This window comes from Sciurus carolinensis, chromosome 8, assembly GCF_902686445.1.
Source record: "Sciurus carolinensis chromosome 8, mSciCar1.2, whole genome shotgun sequence".
Lineage (NCBI taxonomy): Eukaryota > Metazoa > Chordata > Mammalia > Rodentia > Sciuridae > Sciurus > Sciurus carolinensis.
Genome location: NC_062220.1, coordinates 118,888,060 through 118,910,572, shown reverse-complemented (window position 1 = coordinate 118,910,572; position 22,513 = coordinate 118,888,060). Strand labels below are relative to the sequence as shown.

At 42.4% G+C, this 22,513-nt stretch overlaps 3 protein-coding genes and 1 pseudogene across 11 annotated transcripts in view; 1 reads left to right on the top strand and 3 right to left on the bottom strand.

The window, feature by feature from the left end:
• LOC124991706 (immunoglobulin lambda-1 light chain-like) overlaps nucleotides 1-22,513 on the bottom strand; it is a 1,192,366-nt gene that overhangs the window by 569,093 nt on the left and 600,760 nt on the right. The gene's annotated exons all lie outside the window — the stretch shown is intronic.
• Nucleotides 1-22,513, bottom strand: part of LOC124991707 (immunoglobulin lambda-1 light chain-like) — a 1,154,667-nt gene that overhangs the window by 573,552 nt on the left and 558,602 nt on the right. The window lies entirely within an intron of this gene.
• Nucleotides 1-22,513, bottom strand: part of LOC124991709 (immunoglobulin lambda-1 light chain-like) — a 981,515-nt gene that overhangs the window by 578,067 nt on the left and 380,935 nt on the right. The window lies entirely within an intron of this gene.
• The window catches only part of LOC124990491 (zinc finger protein 264-like), a 264,954-nt pseudogene continuing 263,959 nt past the window's right edge, over nucleotides 21,519-22,513 (top strand).

Genomic DNA, 22,513 nt, shown 5'->3' with positions numbered 1-22,513 from the left:
TCTCACCCTTTTGCCCTTCTACAAATGTCTAGATTTAGACTTCTCTAACATTACTTTTTCATGTTCACATACATTCAGAAGAATTTAGCTTCTAGTTGCCCGTCATGGGATATATATTGCCTTACTTAGCATCCATATTCTTTCTCTCTCACTTTGTTTTTTGATCTCATGAAAACAAGGTGAGTTTCCTCCCACCTTTTATCTATTCACTCAAAGAGTACACATGATATTGGCATTAGGAAATATCCATTTTTCTAAGTTTAAGAGAATTTTTAATGTAACCAGCTAGATAGAACAATCGTGAAAATAAATTGAGTGATAAAACAAAATCACACAGTATTTAAAATCCAGCAAAGAAGATTGAGTGTGGGACATGAAAAAATCAAGAAGAAAATATATTCAGTGAAAGTTTACTGATTGCTTTGAAGAATCAGCCTTCAAAATGTCAATGTGAACATACCTTCACCACAGCAGTTCAGATTTCCCATGACTACCTTAGGTGAAACCTGAAAATCACACAACTGATTTCCAATTTGAACCTCCGCTCACCAAGTGACAGTTGGAATGCAAGGTAAGATGTGCGTCCACATTACCATGGTGACCAGCCGTTTTGGAATCTTCAGAGCGGCCACATGTCACACTATGGGGTTGCTTCTTTTCTCTAAATAAGTGTATTTTACAAGTGTGTTGTTGAAGAGTGAATGTCTTACTTCAGAAACTGAATCCCAGACCCGCACATTAATATTTTCTGTTTATGAACATAGTTAAACCAGCCAATATGACCTACCACAAATAATTGTATTGATCATAGAAGTTTGGTGTGAAAGGAAGACATAACTGCCATTTTGAGACACAAAAGAGATTCCATTTCTGGTTTAAATGCTGACCCTACCCATTTCCCACTATTTGTGAATCTCCAGACCTTAGTTGATAGAGAAAATTTCAATTTTTTAGTATAAGAATAAAAGTATATACATAGAAGTATACAATTTATGAGAGAAAATTTCAGGGAGAGGGGATTTTAAGATTCTATCCCACTAATTTGAAGTTTGAAAACAAAACAATATCATCTGGTTAGTTCCCTCTACCGTGATGTGTTATCAAAAGAGCATACCTGTCCTCTGAATCCCTCTGGCTTCATATCGCCATGTGATCTTCATTCCTTGCATCGGCAGCCCCAAAGATGTCACCCATAATGTTGTGATTCATCCAGGAGGGACTCTGTCACAGGGAAGCAGATATCACTGCCTCAGGGAACTGGAAATTGCCACTGAAATTTTTTTTATTGCCTCAGTGGTTTAGGTAATATAATCAATGTACCAGAAACCATATCTGCCTGAGGAAAATACTTCAGTCTGTCTGATCTCTGAGTTTCCTCAGTGGTAAGCTGTGTAGAGCTAAAGCTTAGAGAGTGATTGGTCAGGTTTCCCTCTATCCAGGAGGATACTGTCATGGAACAATCTAGAACACAAAGATCCTAACCTGACCAGATGAAAGTACCTGCCATTATATAGAGATTCCTAAATGTGGTTGTTAATTCAGAGACAAGGTCTGAAGTGCCCACTTCACCATCTGACATTGCACCTGAGCATAGGAGCTGTAGCCAAGAGGACAAATCTTTCTGGAAGAGAGAGGTAGTGGGGAGTGTCTAAATGTGCCCACGAGAAAGGAATCAGCACTGGCACCACTACTGGATAGTGAGGATGTGCCTAAAGAATAGGTACAAGGCCCAGACAGCCATCAGGGTGAAGGACACAGGCCCTGGGCTCACTGCTCTGTCACTTTGAGCTCCCTTCTGGAGAATCTGGAATGTTTTATTGTCCCCCAGTGAACCACAGTCCTTCAGGAACTTCCCAGGCTGACTCCTTGGAGCAGAGTCTTCCAGCACATTTCCTAGATAAGGCTCCTCATTAATCCTCCTCAACAAGCCAAGTTTGTACCCTTGCCCTCAGCCCTATGTCACTGAAAATGTGTGAGTCTGACCCTCAGAACTTGGCCAATATAGACCATTCATAGAATGGATTGCATTGATTTCCATTCCAAAGACTCTTCCATGGACACCTGTTGATCCTCAGACTGGCCTCCCTCTTGGGATCCCATGGGCCAGACTCTGCCTCCCTTCGGTGTGATCCTTGCTGCAGATTTTGCCACCTTCTGCTGCTGGAGGAGTTTTAGAGATTAAGCAGTCCCTCTCACAGGTGAACTTCAAGTACTATCACCTGTAATCTTGTGGATAAGGAGTCCACCCTCACTCTAGAACAGCTGCCCCCACCCATCCTTGATGGAAACAATAGAGAGGTGGCATGTGAGGTACACAAGCAGGTGAGGCAGGTGGAGTTCCTGGCACCCATCCAGGGTAATATTCCCACCCTGGTGCTCTATTTCCTTTAGGAAATGAAGAGAAAGATTTGTCTTCAATTCTTCTTCAAATCAAGAGCAGAAAAGCCTGAAATGTGTAATACATGTGGATCGAGAATCCTGCATGTTTACTGCCAGGTCTATTAGGACCCTCCTTTGCAATGAGAATATTTGGTGGGCAAGGGGAGCACAGGGTGTTTCTTTACTACAGCTCTGTATGTCTCTTAAATCATGGTCATCATCATCATCATGATCTCTATAACTAACCTTTTTATTTCATTCTACACCTCAGTTCATGGTTATGGTTTGGATGTGAGCTGTTCCCCAAAAGCTTACATGTGAGTCACTGCAGGAATGCTCAGAGGAGAAATTGGGTTGTAAGAGTCTAAACCTAATGACTCGATTTTCCCTGAAGGTATTCTTTGAAGTGTTAAGGTGTGCTGGTGGAGATTGGAATTGGGCACTGGCTTTGAGGTTTATATTTTGTATCTGGAGAGTGGAGACTCTTTCTTTCTCTCTGCTTCCTGATGATGCAATCTGCTTCACTCTGCCATGCTCTTCTGCCATGATGTTCTTCCTCATTTTGAGCTCCAAGGAATGGAGATGGCTGTCTATGAACTCAGATGTCTGAAAACATGAACCCTCAAATAAACGTTTCCTCCTCTTTAATTGAACTGGTCAGAGCATTTATTCACACAGTGAATAAGGTGACTAAAATGGTGGTCATGCATTTCTGCTTCAGCCTTGGGTGCCTTTTTGATAAGCCCAGACTCCCTCCTCATTCAGACCTAGTGATGCCTGCTCCCACCAAGTAAAAACCACACTCTTCGATGAGCTCCTTACTTTGGATTCCCACAAGGAGATCAGGACCTTGTACTCCTTCCTGAGATTCCACTAAACTCATCTAGGATAACTCGGTCATTGCTTTGTGCCATTGATATCTGAAAAAACAAGTTACTTAAGGTAAGCACAGGTGTCCCTATTTTGCATCAGGTAACCCTGAAGACCAGAAAGCCTCAACTGCTACCTCATACACCAGCACTGTCATGGTCAAAACAGAAAAGCTGAGCTGAGTTCTGGTCCTGAGCTTTTTGTGTCAGAGAATGACCAGAATGGGTAGGAGATGGGTTAACTTGAGGCTCAGGCTTGGTCACAGGGCTTGCTTGTGTACCACATTGTTCACTGCTGTCCCACCAACCATGACCTGTTTATCACCAGGAGCCTATGATGGCCTTCAGGTGGTAGTTTCTGGGGGCTGTGCCATGTTAGAGCTGGAGAACTTGTGAGGGTGTCGAGTCTGCTGTGCTTCTCAGGGCTGGCCTGGATTTTACTGATTCTATCTTTAATATTATCTCATCCCCTTTCCTGAGCAGATGGGTAACACATTTCTCAAGATCACTTCTATCTGGGACATCTGAATTTTAGGATATCCTAGGGCTGAAGTTTGGGGATATTGTAGAGTTCATTCTTAGGAATGTGGCCCCTGCAACATACCCAGGGTCAAGCTCAGGGTCAAGGTTGGTTCTGGAGTTATTGGCAATGGGTTTTAACCTGGGTACAGAGCCTCACTGAAGACTGTGAACAAAGAAGAAGGAGAGCCATTGTGGAGACACCCCATAGCTCAGAGCTGGACAGGGCTCCTTGTCTTCTGTCATTCACATGGGAAGGATGAGGCTCTGTGGTCAGTAGTCCCTACTGAGGTAGGTGGTGCTCAGGTAGCCATCCACTACCTCTCTCTCTCACACGTAAGCTATTCTGACTGGAGATGCCAGAGCTCCAAATGCAGTTCCCACTACTCTCTGATTTGGTGGGTGACCTGGAACATGGAGAACTCTTTTCCAGGTGAGCTGAGGTACATCCTGATTTGGCAATATTTTTGCAAGCTCTCACTCCAACAGAGTTGTTTTTTTCCTCCTATGAATAGTTTTTTGTATTGCTCTTCTTCACCTTCTTGGCTACCAGTTCATTCCTTGTATGAATTGGAGCATGTATCACTTTGATACCTTGAGGCATAAAGAATTTTTTCCATAACATTTTGAGGCCATCTGCAGCTAGGGAAGATGTGGTTTGCCCAGGCCACAGGAAAGAGATGAGCTTCTGCAGCTGAAGATTGTGGTCTGCCTATTGGCGTCCACAACTTCATCTGTGTTCCCAGAGGCAGTTCCACCCCCAGAGACTAGTTTCCTGAAGTAGTAGAGCTAAAAATACTGTCAGTGATGCCAGTGTTTATCAACACCAGTGTTCATAGCTCTGTTCCTCTTCCCAGGCTGGTTCAGGCTCATATAGTCCAAGAACTCCTGTGCCTTGTTAGGACTGCTAGATGCAGAAGGCACCAATAGACCATGAACCTGTGATGAGGTAGGGTGCACAGTGGTGAGCTCTCCTGTCACTGTGGCCCGCATGAGTCACCCTCCGGAGAATGTCCCCCAGAGGTCCAAATTACAATGTCCAGAGCAGTTGAAAATCCCAATTCCCCTGATCATGTCTTGAACTGATTTCCACCACACGCTTTGACCTTGATGTTCTCCCAAGGAATGGAGTCAGCTGTCTACGGACTGACATCCCTGAACCTGTTTGCATCCAGATGAAGTTTTCCTCCTCTAATCTTTTTTTTCATGTGGTTTGATTGTAGAAGTAAAAAAGCACACTAAATCACTCATAGGTGTTTTTCTCAGGGAAACTATTCTCTTCTGCATGACAGAAACCGACTCATTGTGTGCTGTACATTTCCTCTTGAATATGAGCATCATAGGTGGAGCTGTTACAGTCATGCTAAGGTCTTAAGATCATCTGAATCCATGATTTTTGAGGAGTGAGGTCACTCGTGAAGGTTAATAACTGCTAAGGGGGAGATCCATGAACCAACCCAGCACCTAGTCAACACAGGTTGTCCATATTTTGGAAGTGCTCCAGTGGTTTCCCTTTATTCCCTTTATTCAGTTGAATGCATTTCCTCTTCTATACCTGGATTTTCCTGTGTAGCTCCAGATCTACATGCCTGATCCTAACTTGTTTAAGGATACTGCCTTCGTGAGGTAACCCATATTTTAAGTCACCCAGACATCTCTTCAGGGCATCTCTAAGAGTTGGGCATACACTTGTGGTTGTATAGGCATGTGCCATAAGTAACTGATTTTCTCTCTACGGTAAGGTGAAACCCCTTCAAGAGTCAATGGTTGATGGGGCTTCAGCTGTCCAGATGTCAGGACTGTGTTCCTGAGAGTTTATTCCAGAGGAAGACCACGGTTTTGGTTTCAGCACTATATCTATTTTCACTTGTTCGGGTAGGTCTTTGCAGCAAAACTCCCCAGAGCTCTACCACATCATAATACTTGGATTATATGCTTCCTATTTACTTGAAATGGCAAGTTTGTAGGAAAATTTGGTGAGACACAGGTACTCAGATAATAAGAAATAAACCATAAGAAAACCCCAGTCCTCATATTAGCAAAAATGTTTAGGATCTAGTTGTTTTCAGCATTCTGATCCATGTTTCAAAAATTAAAAGGCATAATATTATATCCTGTCTTCCCACCAAAGAAACAGAAAAAAGGAAGTCTTGATGGTGAATCATGTTTCTGGAAACAGCAAATTTGTAGTGGGGATATTGCTTCAGTGTGAATATTAGAGTGAGAAGTGTTGTCCAGTGTTTGAGTCCTAGAGCAGGAAGATGAGCAGGCAGAGGTGTCCCTGAGGTTGCTGTTTGTCCTTGGGTCCAGAGGACTCTGCAACATAACAAAAAGTTATGACAAGGAAAGGACTGTGTGTTTATGTCTCGACATAAAAAATCACATTAGACATTTTTGAGTTTTATAAGAAGATCATATCAATTATTAATTAAAAATGCCACAGTTTTCAAAAGATTTATTGATTTCCTTTCTCACCACTGAGAGTAATGTACATTCCTTATTTTTAAAGTCTTTAAAAGAGGGGTGGGTGGGGTGGGGGGGAAGTCAAAAAATAACAGAATGAATCAAACACAATTACCCTATGTAAATTTATGGTTACAAAAATTGTATGCCTTTTCGCCATGTACAAACAGAGGAACAACAGGTATCCCATTTGTTTACAATATTAAAAAAAAGTTTTTATTTTGAGACCAGGTCTTACTATGTTGCTTAGGGCCTCACTGTTGCTGAGGCATTCTTTGAACTTTCGTCCTTCCTGCCTGGGAGCTGCTGGGATTACAGGAGTGCATGAATGTGCCTGGCCATGTGTGCTCTTTCTTCTCACTTGAGGTAGGACCATATTGTTCTCAGATAATTAGAGCTGGTCTGAGTAGTTCAGCTTAACTCATCATGTGCACACAATCCCACGGTGCTCATCATACATTGTCATTGTCCAGTACAAGTTCTCAAGCACAGAAAGCCAAAGAATGGAATTGTCCCTTGCTGTTTTCTCTGTTGAAAGTGAGGAAAGAGATTGTCTCATCCATAGACCAGGATTTATGGAGATGTTTTCCATCCCAAGAACCATGACCTTTGCTCTGCAGGGCTCTGAAATAATCTGACAGGATTTCATATTTAAAATGCAAGCAATTCTGCTAAGAAACCACATTTCCAATGGATATCTATCCTCTTCTGTAGTTTGGACTACACTGAGAAAGTGAGTGAGCAAGTTAAGACCAAGGTCTCAGTCATTACTCAGAGGTCATGTGAGAGTGAGAGTCAGGCCTGAGTAGGTAGTTTCTTGTCCCACATCCACATCTGTCCATGATTCTCTGTGTCAATGACAATGTTTCCACTGCCATCAAAGGTGGCACAGTAATATTCCTTCTCATCCAAAGCCTGCAGCCCACTGATGGTCAGGGTAGCTGTGTTTCCTGAGTTAGAGCCAGAGACTCTGTTAGGGATTCCTGAGGGTTAATTGGTACACCTGTAGATGATCAGGACAGATGCCTGGATGGCTTCAGCTGGCACCAGGATACATATTTATTCCCCAATTTTTCTCCAGAGCATGTGATCAAGACTGTCTGACTTGAGATCACTGATATGGAGGGTGACTGATTCAGCCTTTAGAAGGCCACAAACTCTTCAAGGAGAGAGGTAGAGTTGAGAAAGCCAATGAGGGTACATACCTGGATTTCCACTTCAGGCCGGTGTGGATGAGCCTCAGGGATACTCTCAGGTCCTCATGGCATTCCTTCCAGCTCCATTGTCAATGAACCTCAACATGTAAGCAAAACGCCCCTCTCTTTTGGTAGCTGCCACCAATTGGGCTCATATAAACCATTGAGCCCACTGTGGGGCTTTCACACCCACTTCCACTACTCTAACAGCAGGCTCTTGAGGTTCCTGACACACAGGCAGGCCTTGCTAGGCTCAGAGTCAGGGCAGGTCTAGTCCCAGTGCCTTGGGCTACATGATTTGATGGGAACCCTGAGTCAGCACCTGTGTAGTAAGTGAGGTATCCAAGGAGCAGGGTGATCCAGGTCATGGTGGAGGTGTACCTCAGGTGGCTTCCTGAGGGCCAGGATGGGGTGGTTTCCTAAAAGGCATGTATTATCCCCTCACTGGAGAGAGATGCCAGTTCTACAAATCAGTCTGAGTTGAGACTCATGAGCAACTGCTCATGGAATTTTTGTTTTCCAGAGCAGCGCTCAGCCCCCCAGGGACACAGAAGTGGGAGGATTAATCGTGTTTGTCCTCTTGATTCAATTTGAGTGAATCATATATGTCTCTAGAGACATGTTGATGTCCTTGAGATTTTCTACTTTGTTGGATTACAGAGTTTCAGAATAGCTTCTAATTGTGTTTTGTATTTGGATAGTGTCTTTTGTGATATTTCCTTTTTCATCCTAAATGTTAGGAATTTGAGTTTTCTCTCTCCTTCTCTTTGTTAGTGTGGCTAAGGGTTTATCAATTTTGTTTATTTTTATTTTTTCAAAGAACCAATTTTTAATTTTGTCAATTTTGTCAATTGCTTCTTTTGTTTCAATTTCATTGATTTCAGCTCTGATTTTAACGATTTCCTGTGTTCTACTTTTGGTGTTGATCTCTTTTTCTTTTTCTAGGGCTTTGATCTGTAATGTTAGGTCATTTATATGTTGACTTTTTCTTCTTTTATTGAATATGCTCCACGAAATGAATTTTCCTCTGAGTACTGCTTTCAGGGTTCCAGAGATTTTGTTCTATCTGTGTTCTCATTTACCTCTAAGAATTTTTTTTTTATTCACCCCTGATGTCTTTTGTTATCCATGCATCATTCAGTATAGTATTATTAAATCTCCAGGTGTTGGAGTAGATTCTGTTTTTTATTTTGTCATTGATTCCTAATTTCATTCCACTATTATCTGATAGAATACATGGTAGTGTCTCTATATTTTGGTATATCCTAAGAGTAGCTTTTTGGCATAACCTATGGTCTATTTTACAGAAGGATCCATGGGCTGCTGAGAAGACAGTGTATTTTCTCATTGATGGATGGAATATTCTATATATGTCTGTTAAGTCTATATTCTTTATATGTCTGTTATCGATTGTGTTCTTGAGATCTACGGTTCTTGGTTCAATTTTTGTTGGAAGATCTGTGCAGTGGTGAGAGAGGTGTGTTAATGTCACCTCATATTATTGTGTTTTGGTCTATTTGGTTCCTGGAATTGAGAAGGATTTGTTTGACATACTTGGATGAGTCATTTTTTAGGGTATAAATATTTATGATTGTTAAGTCTTTCTGATTTATGGTTCCCTTAAGTAGTATGAAATGTCCTTCTTTATCCCTTCTAACTAAATTTAGCTTGAAGTCTGCTTTATCTGATATGAGTACTATACAGTACTGTTCAAACCTGCTATTCTTCAGTAGCCTGATGCCGGAGAGGAATTTGAAAATGCAGTGACCCAAGAAGGGTGCTGCCCCTCTAGGGATGGTGGGTTCCTGTTTTTTTGTTGAGTCCATGTGCATGCTATGTTTTTTCCCATTCTTTCACGTTTATTCTGTGGTTATCTTTTTCTATGAGATGAATTTCTTGAAGGCAGCATATTGTTTGGTCTTTCTTGTTAATCCAATTTGCCATACTATGTTTTTTGATTGATGAGTTTAGGCAATTAACATTCAGGGTTATTATTGAGATCTGATTTGTATTACTGGTCATTTTGGCTTAATTTTGGTTTTTAACTTGACTTGGTATCTCCTTTGATTGGCTTTCCCTTCAGGGTAGCTCTTCCCTTTGCTTACTTATATTGTTGTTTTTCATTTCCTCCTCATGGAATATTTTGCTGAGAATGTTCTCTAGTGCAGCTCTCTATTTGTAAATTCTTTGAGCTTTTGTTTATCATGGAAGGATTTTATTTCATCATCATCTGAAGGTAAGTTTTGCTGGATATAAGATTCTTGGTTACCATCCATTTCCTTTGAGAGCCTGAAAAATGCTGTTTCATGCCCTTCTAGATTTTAGGGTTGGCCTGAGAAATCTGCTGATATCTGTATTGATAACCCCCTGAATGTAATCTGATATTTTTTTCTCCCAGCCTGTAAAATTCTATCTTTATTCTGTAAGTTAGTTATTTCCATTTTAATGTGGCATAGGTGTCGATCTGTTGTAATTATGTATATTTGGTGTCATGTAAGCCTCTTGTATTGGATTTTCCATTTCATTATTCAGATTTGAAAATTTTTCTGATATTATTTCATTGAATAGATTGTTCATTCCTTTAGTTTGATTCTCTGTGCCTTCCTCAATCCCAATAATTCTTAAATTTGGTCTTTTCATGATATCTCACAATTCTTGGAGTTTTTGTTCATGATTTCTTACCATCTTCTTTGGTCAACTTTGCTCTCAAGATTAATTATTCTGTCTTCGGTGTCTGAGGATCTGTCTTCCAAGAGATCTAGTCTGTTGGTGATGCTTTCTATTGAGTTTTTAATTTGGTTTATTGCTTCCTTCATTTTAAGGATTTCTGTTTTTTTTTTTTCTCAGAATACCTTTCTCTTTATTGAAATGATCCTTTGCTTCCTGCATTTGCTCTTTTAACTGTTAATTGGTTCAATCATCCAATGCCTGCATTTGCTGTCTTATCTTGTTTGCTTCTCTGAACATTCTAATTATGTACATTCTGAACTCTCTTTCTGACATTTTTTCTGCTATGCTGTCATTGGATTTTATTGATGCAGCATCTAGGTTTGTTTGGGACACTTTCTTCCCTTGTTTTCTCATATTGTTCAGGTATCTTCCCCTGTAGGAGTGCAAATCTGAGGTATTGAACTTTCCCCCGTATAGACTTATAGTGTCCCTGAAGGTTTCCAATACACAAACCTTGACAAGTGAGATCAATATTAGCAACACACCATACAAATATTATGCATTGTTATCTCAAACAGTCCTTTTAAACATATTAACCATATTGTGTTAATAAACAGAGATTATGGGTTCAATTATTATTTACAGCTTAGCCAATAGGTTTTCAATAAGGACCACAATTTCTAATGGTGGACAAAGTGGATGGAGTGGATCATAGGATATACAATTAATGAGATAAGAAGTGGGTCTATAGAGGTACTATGTCATAGGAGTAGTTCAAAGCGAAACTGAAGGAATTTGGTAGTTAGCATGTGGAAAGGGAGAAAGAGTCTCCAAGGAGACAGATAGACAAGAGAAAAATAGAGTGGATGAGAAATATATTAATAAAAGTAGGAATAATAATACTAATAATAGGGATAATTCTAATATTATTACTAAAAAAAATTCTACAGTAAAACTATACAGTACTGTTCAAACCTGCTAGTCTTCAGTAGCCTGATGCCTGAGAGGAATTTGATAATGCAGTGACCCAAGAAGGGTGCTGCCCCTCTAGGGATGGTGGGCTCCAGGTAGAATATAATCCCTGCTAGTGGGCAGATGTGCCTCCACATATGGACAGATGATCAATTGTAGAATGGGTGCTAGACTGCGTGCTCGGACCAGACTGGTCTGTGGCTGGTACTCTGGGCCGGGACTCCCATGTGTGGAAGTCTCCCGCAGCACCACTGGGCTGGGACTGCTTCCAAGCTCTTTTCTTGATACAGTGGGTTCTGGATTACAGAATTGTTTCACACCTAGAAACAAGCGGAGAGATTAGTGTTGTCATTGGAATGATGCTCTAGGCCATTTTTCATGACATTTGTTTACATGAAAAAGGACTCTAGTCTACTATGCATATCGTGATTTCATGTCGTTCCAGTTCTATGGATGCAAGTCATAGCTTTATGCGGGTCAGAACCCATGATGCATGCCCTGACCTTGTTCACTCTGTAGAAGATGCTACTGAAGTTCACCTCACCTCCAGCATATCCATGGAAGTATGGAAGTCCTTCAGGGCCACCCAGGAGTCAGCCTGACCCTGAACTCTTTTCATGTCCCTAACTCTAAAGTAGATAGAGGCTTTTGCCGTCCATTCTGGCTGCTATAACAAAAAAAAAAATTCATCTGATTTATTGACAAACAATTGAAATTCATTTCTAAGAGTTCAGAAGGCTGGGAAGTCCATGATTAAGGTACTAGCAAACTCAGTTTCTGGTGAGGGCTCCTCTTACTGCATTATCACACCCAGGAAGAGATGGAACCAAACCAGGGTCAAATTAGTGTTGCCTGGCCTTTTGATTTGGCATTCATCACATCCATGTGAGAGGAACCCTCAAAGCCTTATTTGTTCCTTAAAGGTGAGCGTCTTAATACAATTGCATTGATGATTAAGTTGCATCATAATTTTGGAAGAAGCACAAATACTCAAAGACATGGCAGTGGCTCTGATACCAGTTTGGCCTGCCTCAGCTCAGCAGATCCATGTTTGTGGTGGACAGGGTGCTCAGGAGACTGTTCCAAGATGAGGGTTATGGAATTGAAATACCCACACTATGATCCTTGGCTGGGGTGAACCTGAGGGTCTACAGATGCCAGGAGAAAGGGACAAGTTTTTCCTGTGTACAAAGGCTACCTCCACTCACCAAGTTCATAGACTACTGGTGCTGAGATTGATGAGAAGGAACACCCTGTTGGTACAGAGTCAACAGAGCACATAGGGACTTGGGAAGGGGTTTCTTGCAAATGCTGCTTCATTGTCATAAAAATAATTCCATTCCTCTCCTGTGGTTTGTGTGGCCTCCTACAAGGTGACTGAGCCATCCTTGGTGTCAGCGACTCCAATACACACAGTCTGGTTCTCTTCTGGGAGTAACAACCTTGGAAGCTCTTTTATGAACTGGTTCCAGCAGAAGCCAGACCAAGTCCTGAGGTGGTCATCTACAGAGGTAGCAAGAGGTCTTTAGGAATCCCTGACTAATTTTTTGGCCCCAATTCAGGGAATGATGCAACCCTGACCATCAAGTAGGTACATGCTTTGGACAAGGCCATTTCTGTGAGGAGGTGAAGCTCACAGTGACAAAGGCAAATGGGTAATTGAGACAAAACTCTACTACTTGCATGGCTCCCAATTTGCTTCCCATTGTGGTAACACTGATGGGAAAGAACTGGTCATGAGGAGTGGAAGTTTCCAATTCTGCCCCTGCCTTTACATTTCAGAAAGATTATGATTGGTTCCTGGAGCTATTCAGGCTCAGCTGATTCCATTAAGATGATCAGGATGTCTAGAATGATTCAAACTGCCAATTCCCTAAGAGTCTAGAAACTATCAGACACCTCAAAAGGTATGAAGTAATACATAGAGTAATCCCTCAGATACTATCATTTTATTGTCTCAGAAGAGGAACATAAAGATTCATCAAGGAACATAAGATTTGGAGCTTGCAATTGAATGTGTTATTGCACAATTCACAAGTAAGGAACTGGGTAGAATTTGGTCACATTTATGGAATAATACAAAAGGACATTAAGTGAGTCTTAATTACTAACCCTATCTTTGATTAAAAAAAAAAACAATTAGTCTGGGTGAAAACTGAACTCAGAGCAGTGACTTTGTGGGAACATTTGGTTTCCAGGAATGTCCTGAAGCAAAGAGTAACCTGGTTACTCTTTTGCCTCTTCCTCCTAGACACTACTGTCCAGGTCTAATAGTGAGCCTGACACCACTGGCCTTAGTCCTCAGCACCAACCCCACTCACTGGAGGATGGAAAAGACCTTGAGAGCGGGAAGAGCCTGACAGGTTCCCTGAGGGAAACAGATACCAGCACCAACTATAGAGCTGAGAAGCAATGGGTAAGCTGGCCTTATTCCTGCAGTATTCATGACCACAGTAATACAGATGACCTTGTTAGGAAATAGCTAATGGCATGAAGAGGTGAGGTCCAGCTTGAACAAATATGCCCCCTCCCAAAGTCCATGACTGCCTGGGCTGGGCTGAATTCCAGAAGGACTGGAGACTGGCCATCCCTGCTCCAGCTCCTTTCTTACTACAGCCCCAGGTGCCTGTCACCCTCTTCAGGGACATCTTGTCTTCCATCACCCTAACTGCCTCCTTCACCTCCATGCTGTCCCCTGCCCCTGCTCCCTGTGCCAAAGGACTCACATCTGCATATGCAGGCCCCTCCCTCTGCTCAAGGCCTATACTGTGCAAGCCCTGGATTTGATTCTGGTACCACCAAAGAAACAAACAAAAAATGACTAAACATAAATGGTACATATGTTTCTTGGCACATTCTCTTCCTATCCAGGTTTAGTACCAAGAAGGAACAGGAAACAAAATCAGGGCAATTCATATCATTCTCTTTAGTATATACACTTGTGCAGATATAAGCAGGTCTTTCCTATGTCCATTGTGATTGCTACCATTCAGGGAGAATGTCCTGGAGGCAAGAGTGTTTAGAATTGATAGGAGAGGAAAGGAAAACATGATTTCTATCCTGTTCATCATGAGTCATCTTCCTCATGATTCAAGCCTGAATGAGGGTCTTGCACAGTCCCATAGAGGCTCCTTCCAGTCCCAGGACTGCTTGGAATCATGGGCTGGTGCTACAAACAAAAAACTCACCTCTGACCACTAGCACAACAATGTCCTGTCCTCCTATCTTTCCTTCTATGGTTTATAGTACAAGGTTGCACACATAGCTGTGCCATTCATTCTGGGAAGATTTTCTTTTTCAACTGATTGATCTTGAGGGAGAGAGAGGAGTATGTACTAATTAAAACTCACTTGGAAACAAATCATAATAATACCATTTTTCACTATGGAAATTCAGTCACTATTAACCATGGAGGGCTGTGTTGTCAGAGGAGTCAACTCTGGGCAATAGATTTTCAGGAATGGTCTGAAGCAGAGAATGACTTAGTTACTATTTACTTCTTCGTTTCCTTGGACATGAGTTTCTTCGGTACAATAGTAAAGATGACACATGTGACCTCAGTCCTCAACACCAGCCACACTCACTCAGGATAGCAGTGATCATGAGAGAAGGAGGAGCATGTGATATTCCCAGAGGGACACACACACACACATGTAACACCACCACCACCACCATGCAGAATGATGAAAGTTGCTGGATCAACTGCCCCCTATTGCAGAATATATGCCCACAGGATATAAATGACCAAGTCCGGGGGCCCCAAAGTTGCTCTGGGTACAAGAACCAGATGAAGGAAATGCTCCTCCCTTGGTCTTCAGTTCCATGGACTGGGCGGGGATGGAAGCCTGGGCCTCCAAGCTCCAGCTTCTCCCCAGCAGCATCCGCAGGTCCTTCATCCCTTTCAAGGCCTACTTCTCTCCTACCACTCTCACTGCTCCCTCAACTCTATGCCACCCACCCCCACTCCAAGGCTCCTACCCTATACCGAGTTCCTGTTCGCAGGAGCAAACCCCCAGCACCCTGACTCCTGCCTGTTTCTGAAATCAGTGCAGAGTCATACTTCTGAGGTGAACACTTGAGAATGAGACATTGGAGTCTCCTCAGACTTAGCTGCCCCTATTAGAAGTGGCCTTGAAACTCCTGTCCCCCAACTGCTCATGAGAGAGGGGAGCTGGCAATAATGTAGAGAGAACCAGCAGGAACCAGTTCAGCCAGGCTCAGCATAGCTCAGTACAGCAGAGCAGATCCACACTCTCCCACAGGTTCTCCAACCTAACTTGGGCATAGCCCCCAACCTGAGCACTGAATTCGACTCCCAGTGACAGTCCTGGTATGATAGGAGGCAGTGATTGCCTATGTGGGACACAAGCCCTGGGGCCTAGTTGACACTCATCTTTTCACCTCCCTTTTCTTTCCCTAGAGGGAATAGGACCTGAATTCAGGGTGCTGTGTCATCTTCTCTCCATGACAGTACTGATCTCTTCTCCTGGGCAAATGAGTGTCATCCTTACCTGATCTGAAATGGGAGCAGTGATACAAACGTTAGGACATAAGTTTTTCAAATATAAATGATAGAAAGCAATGAAACTGTCTTATTTATTGTGGTAATAGTGAGAGGTTCAAGGTCTTAGATCTTGTCCTTCCTCTGAGGAAATCCAAGGAAAGGGGATCCACATGCATTGTGATTTCTCCATCTTTGGTACAGGCCTCTCTGGGTTTGAAGAAGCCAGAGATACCTAGTTTTATCAAAGAGCACCTGAGGCTGGATTACAAATCCTTCACCATGAACTATGAGGTTCATGATGAAATAAAAACATGAGCAATAGAAATTGTGATGAGTGATGATGATATTGACCATGTCGGGACCTGACTGAACTTTACTAGAGAAACATCCTGGTCTCCTCCTGACTCTGCAACAGATCTCATTCCATAGTGAAGCACTAGTCTTGGCTGCAAATACACAGGAGCCTGGCTCAATAGACAGCATCCCACATGTTTCTTGTAACTTTTCTCTATCTTCAGAAGATCTGAGAAGCACGCCCTCTCTGCTTTCCATACAGAAAACAAAGCTCAAGGAATGGAAATTCCACCCTGATACAGAGTCAGAGAATTAGCCTGCTGCCGACTGTACCCCATGGATGCCATTTCTCTGTGCTGTGTTTGGTAGGGCAAGGTATGTGCAGCCGGCACAGAATGAGACTGGATGCTCTAAGCACACTCGCTTAGATGATATGTGCTTTATAGTCACTGGGAGTGGGAGATACTGCTCCTAGGCTCCATCACTAGCAAGTGGAGGTACAGCTACTCTTGGGAGCAGCCAGAAAGAGGCTGGGGCAGCAAAAGTTGAGGACAAGAGGAATGCCCATCAAGGGGTTCAAAAACAGTCACCAGGTCCCTGCATGCACTGCAGTGACTTCATTCTGATGATCATACTCAAAATGGCAAGAGCCTGAAAACAGTTGGTACCTTATCTGGGAAATGCCCTGGTGGAGCCTGTGAGTCACTGGGGAGACAACACCAAGGTCCCTCTATGTGGGAGTTCCATGTGCACACATGGCACTTGTACCTGTGTCCTTCACCCAGGACAGCTGCCTGAGTGTCCTGCCCAATCCCAGTGCATCTTCTCTTATTGACCAGCAGTAGTGCCAGAACTAATCACTTTATCCTGGGCACTTCCAGAGATGCCTGCACCCTTCTTCCTGCCTCTCAATCCATTTCCAGGCAGATCTATCCTGAGTGCTGCAGACTCTGTGCTCACGTGCAGTCTCAGGTGGAGACAGGGGACATGCAGGGCCTTGTCTTTGCCTAGAGTACACACCCTCCTTTAGGACACTCTGCAGAGTGAAGCAGACAATCACGTGCCTCAGGCCACATTCTGGTTATCAGCTCAGTGACAGAATCCTCCTCAGTGGAGAAAACCTGACCACTGGCTCTCCTGAGCTCAGGCCTGTTCAACCCTACTGTGTCACTGATGACCTTTACAGAGATCAAGGTACCTGAAATGTGTTTCTCAGGCAGGTATGATTTGGGGACATTTTAAGAAGATTATGTCAACTTTGATGGAAAAATCAGGGAGGTGAGGGGACAGAGAATGACCCACATACCATTGCTAGTTCACCATGGGAAGGGAGATGTCCTAGAAAGGGAGCAAACATATGGTTAAATGAGACTAGAAACAGTGAAGAATCCAAAAAGCAAATTGTTGTTTCCCACAGGAACTACTAAACATAAAACTGGGTGATAATTAAAACAATTACCAGCACATCAGTGTGTTGGGGGAAGCTTCCTGCAGCCTAAATGTTGTGATTGGAGCCAGGAAGACAGGAAGAGGATGGGGCATAAATAGATAAGAGTATTTAAAGAACCAATGGACAAAAATATTCCACAATACGGGAAAACCTGAACTCAACAAGCAAGTAACTCAACAAAATCAATCCCAGGAAACATAAAGAAAACAGTGCCACCACATATGTTGTCACTTGATTGAAACAGTAGTGAAGGGACACTTGGAGCTTAATGATAGGAGCAGATTGTTCATCAGAAACAGGAGAAGAAGAAGGCAGGGGAGCAACACCTTTACAATATGAAAGGAAAAAAATCTGACAACCTGAAATTCTTTACCCAGGGATACTATCTTCCAAAAATTAAGGCAAAATGAAACTTTCATAGAAATTAAAATTCACTTGCATCCAGGCATAGACACAGGCATGCCTGTAATTCCAGTGACTCAGCATGCTGAGGCAAGAGGATTGAAAGTTTCAGGAGAGTCTCAGAAATTTCTTGAGACCCTCAACAACTCAGTGAAACCCTGTCTCAAAATAAAAAGTAAAAATGAAGGAGTTGTGTTTCGGAGGCAAAACACCCTCCTGAACAATTTTTCCCCAAATTCCCATGCAGTCTCTCACTTACAGCAATACTATGGAATCCCTCAGAGTAGGAAATGACATAATGTAGAAAAGTGCATATACATAAAATAAAGGAAAACCATCAGATGAAAAGGTATTATTCTGAATCATTTTATCCTCTATGAAAATCATTGAAGAAAATTAATGAAAATATATATTTGGGTTAGACTGTATTAAAAGGAAATTATGAAACAAGTAGCACAAAAGCAGAGAGAATGAAGAATACGTTATGAAGTTCTTATTTATATATAAAGTATATAATATCATTTTAAGGTGGATATTGTTCAGCTATATATATTCACTGTAATATGTATAGCACCATCAAAATAAAACCATTTTAACATCAAAAAGTTACAGATGATAAACTGTATTAATCAGGTTCCTCCATGGAAATAGAATTCATAGGTGACATAGCAGACATAAAATAAGGTCGATGTAGATGTAAATAGATTAGCAGATGACAGGGAGTAGATGTAGGATAAAATAAGTAAATAGAGATTATAGCTATAGATAAAATTTTTTGTGTGTAGTATTTCCTTGTTATTTGTAGTAATTAATAAATACAGAAAAAAGAAACATGAATATATTTAGCACAGATGCATTTTTAGAAAATATTTGCAATGCATGTGTCATGGAATCTAAAGATGCAGAACTTAAAATAGTGAGGGTCAAATGCAGGGAGATATGTAAATATATATTACATGTAGTCCTGTATCACTTAGCATTAGAGGTAAATCCTGAGAGATTTATCATTAGGCAATTTCATAATCTGTGGACATCATGCAAAATACTTAACGCAAATGTAGATGGTACAGCCTGCTATACACCAAGGATATATGGAATTTGTGTGATTGTTGGTGGCATATATGATATATTCTAACATTATATATATTATACAATTTACAGACAATATATATTGAAGACTATTGCTTCTAGGATCATGAATAAAGCAACATAATTCAATCCAGCAAAAGAGAACTGAAACAATCAAGACAGCAGAGGCCCTCATGGTGTAAGGGACAGTGCAACAGTCTCACAATCTGAAGAGACTGGGTATACATGAGAGGTGTGAGGCTGTTGTAAGCATAGCACAACTCATATGGCTTTACACTAAATATTTTTATAATTAGAAGGAGTACACTCTGATTAACAATGAGAATCACAGTATGAAAATACACAGAAAATGTCATAGTTATGTTATCATTATGAAATATTATCTACTGTACAAAATTGTGTGATTTTTCACACAATTGACAGCACAGCAGCATTGTTTACTGCATTATGACCATAAATATGAGTAATGTGTTACCCTTCAACCTTAGGATAGAACGATATAACAAAGTGATAAGAATTTCTCAGCTCCACTGTATCTTATGAAAACTGCACTACATATGCAGTCTACATTAACCAAAACATAATTACAGCAGTGCAAGCCTGGGTAGATATAATAGATCTATACATACATAATCAGACACACATACAGAGAGAGACAACTATTTATTCAATCGGTTTATATGACTGTTGTAGATGGTGAGATCAAAATCTGCTGGGCAGTCTGCAGCCTGATAATTCAGTAAGAGGTAAGGTTCAAGTCTTGAGTCTGAGTTCAGCAGGACAGTACTTTGGAAATGTACTTTTCCAAAAGTATTTGCTCTAAAGGTCTTTGACCTAGCTAGAGACCCTGGGGACTTCATAGAGGACAACCTGCTTTACTCAGTGGTAACTTATTAAATATTAATCACATATGAAAAACATCTTCATTCAGCATCCATACAGGTGTTGAACAAAATCAATGTGGGAAGGTGGCCTAGTCACTCCAAAAATCAACCATCACTTAAGTTACTGAATAGATGAAAGGCAACATTTTCTTAAAAAGAATCAAAGTGGGTGAAAATAAAAATAAAAACATTGAACTGAAGGACAAAATAGAAAATGAAGAGACACAATGTACATTTAAACAAATTATATTATGAATTATTTATAAGTGATTAATTGTCACTACTAAAACACACATATGGTTAGACTGAACTTTGCACCAAGATTCAACCATATATGTTGCTAACAAGAAACCAAGTTTGAATTTTAAAAACACAAAAATCAGTCCAAACTGGGAAAAATTTTCCTCTCACAGAGACAAACCCATATACCTGTAGCCATCTGATATTTGCCAAAGGTGCTAAAAATATATCGTGAAAAAAAGACATGCTTTTAAATAAATGATGCTGGGAAAATGGAGAGCTACATGTAGCAAAATGAATTTAGACCCTTGTCCCACACCCAGCACCAAATTCAAATTGAAATGAATCAAAGACTTAGCAATTAGAACAGAAACTTTAAAAGTGCTAAAAGAAAACATGGGGTCAAAACACCAACATATAGATGCTGGTACCAACTTCCTTAACAGAAACCCAAAGGCAGAAGAAAGAAAACCAAGAGTCAATAAGCAAGATGCCATCAAAGTAAAAAGTGTTCTGCAGCAAAGGAAACAATAAAGAACATGAAGAGGGAGCAGAAGAAATGAGAGAAAATCTTGGCCAACGATTTCCCTAATAGGGGATTAACATTCCGAATATACAAAGAACTCAAAAAAACGTAGCTCCAAAAAACAAATAGTTCAATTAATGAATGGGTAAAAGAACTAAACAGAAATTTCTCAAAAGAAGAAACACAAATATCCAATAAATATGAGACAAAATGTTCAACATCTCTAGCAATCAGGGAAATCCAAATGAAAACTGTACTAAGATTTCATCTCTCTCCAGTCAGAATGAAATGATCAAGAACAGGGGCGGTGGCCATGGTGCCATTTGTCTCTGCCCACAGGTCCCTGCGGTCTGGAGTTCCAGACTGGTCCTGCGGACCTCCCACCCGCACCATCCTTCGGCCCCTGCGCCTGTGGCGTGTGTCCTGGGTGCCTGCGGGCCTAGCCTCCCTGGTCACCAGCACTAAGGCGGCCCAAGGGCTCCTCACATGGGCCCGCAATGGCCGCGCGGGTGAGTGCAGCCTCCTGGGGCCTCAGCCAGTGCAAAAGACCTGAGCAGGGCCGAGCCTGGCACGCAGGTGCAGGGCGCTGTGAGCACCCAGCCTCAGGGCGCCAGTCCCCATGGACCCGCCCAGGGAGGGCCGGGAGTCTTCAGGAGGCGGTCATAGTCCGCGTGAGGCGATGACCCTTTGCCCCTGAGCTGCCTGGCTGTGATGTCCCTGCCCCTGGGACAGGGCTGTGGGCATTCAGCAAGGGAGCAGGAGCTAGTTAACCTGGAGCCTCCCTGGGCACACCGCGCCCGGGGATTCAGCAGCTCCTGGGCCCAGGGTCCAGGTGGTTGCCCGCATTGCAGGTTCCGCTTTTGAGCAAGCAAGGGTGCACCTCATACGTGCACGTGCACATAAATATTTTCAGGAATGACTTAAGTGTTCTTAGGACCAATAAGGGGTGGACACTCTGCTCAACCTCAGTGCATTACAGTCACTGTGACACGGAAGACAGTCAGGGTTCCCCTCGGGCCTAGCACCACAGTCACCTGTTACACTCTGCACCTGGTGTTAAGATGTGTGAATCGGGGTCTGTGACCTTTGAGGATGTGGCTGTGACTTTCACCAAGGAGGAGGGGGCAGGTGGACCCAGCTCAGAGAACCTTGTAACAGGAGGTGATGCTGGAAAACTGTGGGCTCCTGGTCTCCCTGGGGTATCCTCTTCCAAACCCTGAGCTGATTTTCCAGCTGGAGAATAGGCAGCAGCTATGGACTGTTATGATAGACCTCTCCCAGAGTACCTGTCCAGGTGACAGTGGAAAACCTAAAGCCACAAAACTTACTACTTGTGAGCCAGCCTTGTCTGAGGGTGCCCTCCTCCAGGGACTGTTGACACAAGGGGCTGCAGGGTGCTCCCAGTTGGTGCAAGCCAGGTGTCAGGAGGTGCCAGGTGTCAGGAGGGACACTTGAGACCAGGCATAGAGCTGCAGGAGAAGCTTCCTGGGACAGTTTGCCCTGAACATGGTAGTTTAGGGGCAGCTGAGGACCCAGGTTCAAGGATTGTACAGGATGAGGAGGAAAATATGTCCAAATGTAAGGAATGTGGGAACGTGTTTAACAAGAAGCACCTCCTTACTGGACAGGAGAAAATCCACTCTGGAGTGAAACCCTATGAGTGCACAGAGTGTGCATCCACAGCAGGGAGAAACCTTATAAGTGCAGCGAATGTGGAAAGGCCTTCCCTCACTGCTCCAATTTTGTCTTGCATAGCCGGAGACACACTGGAGAGAAATCCTTTGTGTGCACTGAGTGTGCGCAGGTGTTCCGGCATAGGGAGGTTTCCTGAGACACTATGTGGTCCACAGTGGGGAGAATCCCTATGAGTGTTTGAGTGCGGCCAGGTCTTCAAGCACAGGTCGTACATCCTGTAGCACCAGCAGACTCACACTGGGAAGGAACCCTAGGAGTGTGGGAAGTCCTTTTTTCTTACTTTCTTTCTTTCTTTCTTTCTTTTTTTTTTTTGTGTGAAGTTTTCTATCAGGGTTTTGCTAAATTACCCATGGTGATTTTC